The sequence below is a fragment of the Limulus polyphemus genome, unplaced genomic scaffold, assembly GCF_000517525.1.
Source record: "Limulus polyphemus unplaced genomic scaffold, Limulus_polyphemus-2.1.2 Scaffold1751, whole genome shotgun sequence".
Lineage (NCBI taxonomy): Eukaryota > Metazoa > Arthropoda > Merostomata > Xiphosura > Limulidae > Limulus > Limulus polyphemus.
The window spans coordinates 125,422-129,777 of record NW_013667361.1 but is presented as its reverse complement, the minus strand read 5'-3'; the positions used below and the strand labels follow the sequence as shown (position 1 = coordinate 129,777).

Genomic DNA, 4,356 nt, shown 5'->3' with positions numbered 1-4,356 from the left:
AAAGCACTGAAAAGGAAGTGAGCAAGGTAATATTTTAAGCAAGGGTTAAAGCACTGAAAAGGAAGTGAGCAAGGTAATATTTTAAGCAAGGGTTAAAGCATTGAAAAGGAAGTGAGCAAGGTAATATTTTAAGCAAGAGTTAAAACATTGAAAAGGAAGTGAGCAAGGTAATATTTTAAGCAAGGGTTAAAGCATTGAAAAGGAAGTGAGCAAGGTAATATTTTAAGCAAGGGTTAAAGCATTGAGAAGGAAGTGAGCAAGGTAATATTTTAAGCAAGGGTTAAAGCATTGAGAAGGAAATGAGCAAGGTAATATTTTAAGCAAGGGTTAAAGCATTGAAAAGAAAGTGAGCAAGGTAATATTTTAAGCAAGGGTTAAATCAGTGAGAAGGAAGTGAGCAAGGGTTTCAAAAAGGATTTTTCTTATGAGGAAGATTGGCAGAAAAAGATGCAAAACAGGAAAGCGAAGGCTGCCAGCAAGACCGCGCTTAAAACATTGATACTAAGTCATGTACTCTTTAATTACAGATCACTAGTAAATGTTGTTTTACCTGAATAACACGTCGCCATCTTTATAGATTCTCGTGGACTTTGGCAAGCACTTATCACCATATGTGTGACATTTCGACGCTGAAGTCAAACGCTGAGTACTCATATCGTATATTTACAGGTGGTGGCTCCCTCTAAGATCTCTGGCATTCAGCACTTCTCACTTCTCGTTTAATTGTGGCTTCGACGTTTAACCTGAAAAACACGGATTAGGGATTTTATTGACAATTCGGGACCTTTTTTTCTAATCGTTTTTGCAGTTTCACGTGAAGTATGACTAACTGGTAGATGCAATGATTTTCCTTATTTGCACCAGTGACAAGCTTACTAGTCTTCTGACATTTAAAGAAGCAGCTGAGTGGTGTTTCTGTCATATCGAAGCATCAATAAAGGTACGGTTTACAGTAATTATGGTACGTATTAAGACTTGTATTATATGACCACTTATATTACTAACATTCCGAAATCTTGTGATTAGTTTTAGTCTCAGACGTTCAGCAAAATATTTCAATGCATCAAACGTGCATTATCTTTTAGAAGATGCTTTAACATTTTTCGTATCTCTAGTATAGAAGATTTATTTGAATGTAAAAAGCTTTACCATGTCAATTTGGCACTCTTCAGAATCTTGAATAGGACACATATTGGAGGGCTCATTTTACCAAAAGAATTTAATAATACGCACTTTTACGCTTTGCTCTCTTTTCAGAGCCTGACAGCCCAACTAATCTACTATATTTTAAGACTTTGAGAAGAAAACCTAAGACGTGAAAAATATGTTTATAGTTGCATTTTGCCTTTTTAACATAGCATGGCCTGGTGACCAGGGTATTGGGTTGAGGATCCCAGAGTCTCGAGCTAAAGACGTGGTGTTACCAAATACGCTTCGCACAGTGAGCTGTGGGTACGTTGAAAGAGTAACAGTCAGTCCTGTCATTTGGTTAAGAGTAGCTTCTGACTGGTTGCCTTTCCTCTGGTCTGTAGTTCAATATTAGAAATGACTATGCTTAAACTATTGATGGTCCTCAATCCTGGCCGTTTAGCTCCTTTTCTTTGTCTCCCAGTGACTCAGAGGTACGTTTGCAAGCTTATGACGGTAAAAATCGGGTTTTGATACCCGTGGTGGGCAGAACCAAGCTTATTTTGTGGACAAAGTTTGTTCCAATGAATAAATAAATATTTGTTCTTTTATTATTCTTAAGTTTGTTTAACGCAAACTGAAGTTTATTACTAGACATTTTTATAACCTTAAATAAAAGAACGACCTATATCTCCAGAATGTAACTTTATTAGCTCAATATTTCGCTATTACAGTTTCGTAAAGAGCTATCAATTTCTTAGCAGTTCACTAATCTAGTTCAATCTAACTTGGAACAGCATTAACATTAAATCGAACATTAATACACGTGTTTAGAAAGTTCAGGTCATATTAAAATAATATCAAAAATTCTTGAGTTTAAATTGTTGAAGCAAATCAAACTAACAATGCTAAATAAATAATATGGGTAAACAAACAGGTAAACTATTAAAATTATTGGATTGAGAAGAGGATGCATTACATATATTAATACTCTCTTCATATTTGTATCTGTAAGTAATATTTCACCTTATTAACATACACAAAATAATGTCTGAAATATCTTTCAACCCTTATGAGTTTGTATAGAGACTTCGTCAAAGTACAACATATTAAAATCATAAGAATGCTACTAACGTCACTACATTAAAGGCCAACCTTTATATTTGTTCTTTTTTTTCTTGATGAAAATCGATTCTTTAACTTTTCGGTCTAGAAAACTATGACATTTAGATAAGATCTTGACATCCGATAAGATGTTATCCGTTTGTATTATGTCATGTTATTTTCCATATTGTTCCGCAATAACATTGTTAGTACTGAGGTTTTGGATGTCACACACACATGTTCAGATATTCGATCATGTATGGGTCGGAAAATTTCTCCTATATACGTACTGGATCGTCTGTCACGAGTTACTTCATACACAACGTTCTTACTATGACATCGACCATGTAGTTCATATTTAGCGGCTTTATAATTATTATTCATACATCGTGTTTCTTTCTTGTACGCTGAACTTATTGTTAATGAATTTTTAATAGGTAAGTCTGATTTGTCGATAGTGTGTCTTTCTGCAAAAGAAAAAAAAACCCTGCAGGATACATTTGTTAACGTTATTAACAGGAGTGATAGTTTAGCGATCTTCCACCTTCTGTAGCTCGGACTATGGTAATCCCAACTATCACATATTTTTAGTGAGTGTGTTCTACTGGACTCTTACTTCACATACCATATTTCAAGGCAATCCAAAGAAATACCTGAAATATAACATCTCCAAATTTGATTGAGTTTCTTCCTATTTTTTTTTATCTTCGCATTAAAAGTATGGAAACTTTATTTGATAGAAAAATATATTTAACTTTTATGGATTTTTCTTCAAATTTCGTACACTGATAGATCTTTACAACCTACAATTAGGAGTCTCATTTAGTCCAAATATAAGCCACATGTGCAAATTTATTCAACAAAAACCGTTCAAATTTATCGAAAAATGTTTGCGCATCACTACTCAAAAAGTCACGTGAGCTATCGATCTAACATTTTTACTACAGCTTCACCTAACAGTAAAAGTGAACGGTTTTTAGTGTTTTTTTTTGTCATTCGGATTAAAGACGACTGATTTAGAGTAGCAAAACTATTAGGTGAAAGGACGTGTAGATGCAAAGTATTGGTTAGGCAAAGCAAACTAGATTAGTAGTTTCTAGCTCAAGTTTTCAAAAGAATAATACGGGTGGATGGTTATTGCTGATTATTCATTGCCAACTTTTCAGCACAAATTTACTAAATTTTATGAAATTATCCTAATTAAAGAGCGTTTAGTGTCACGTAATATTAGCTTAAGCAATTAACACAAATAATAAGACGGCTGTACCAATTGCATGGGGGTAATGACAAAAAGCTGTTAATCTAAATTCCATGGCGTTAGTCAGAGAAGAAAAACTACCACCATGTATTTTAAAGAATCTGATTAGTTCTGTAAAGTAAATGTCTATTCCGAATAATAGGGATGCAACCCTAAGGCTAATGTTAGTTACTATCAAGTGTCATTTTCTAATTTGATGTGGTTTGTTGGTGTGTATTGACAAAAAGTCATATATCTAATCAATTATACTTAGGTTTGAAAAAAAAAAGGTGCGGCTAAAAAAAGATTCAGTGTGCAATTTAAAGGAATGAACTCAAAATAGGCGACCAAACTGGTCCTACACTTATAGAACTAATAAAAATTTTATAGTAAATATTCATTCATTAGTTAACTAGACGTCGTATTTTATTTTACCCATCATTATGCCCAAAGTTGAACAAAAAGTGCGGCATGGCTAATTAATGGATGAATATTTGCTGTAAAATTATTATCAATATTATAAGTTGTAACGAATTTATTATTATGTATTTATTTTTAATATGGACGTTGTTTGGATTGAATTTGTAATCAGAAATAGGCGTATTATCAGATATGTATTGTGTATGACGAATTTGTGATCTATTTATTTTAATGTCACCATTTGTTTCGAATAAGTTTATATTTGAGGACGTGTCTAGCTTACCGTGTTAGTTACGTATGTCGAAACTCCCGCCAATTCTCCAGATTGTAAAATATTCGTGAACACAAAGAATCAACTTCCGTAACGGGTACATCAGAAGTTTCTAGGAAATGTGATTCGCCTATAAAAGCAACAGAGAACAAAGAAGAGACAGGTCTACTATGAAACTGTTATAACCGTGTAAGCT

The 4,356-nt window shown here is 33.5% G+C and overlaps 1 protein-coding gene across 1 annotated transcript in view; it reads right to left on the bottom strand.

Annotated features, from left to right (window-relative positions):
* LOC106464823 (sodium/calcium exchanger 3-like) overlaps positions 1-4,356 on the bottom strand; it is a 115,306-nt gene that overhangs the window by 107,286 nt on the left and 3,664 nt on the right. The window contains exon 2 of the mRNA XM_013924978.2: positions 551-743. The gene's annotated coding sequence lies outside the window, so the exon portion shown is untranslated. The remainder of the gene's footprint in view (positions 1-550; positions 744-4,356) is intronic.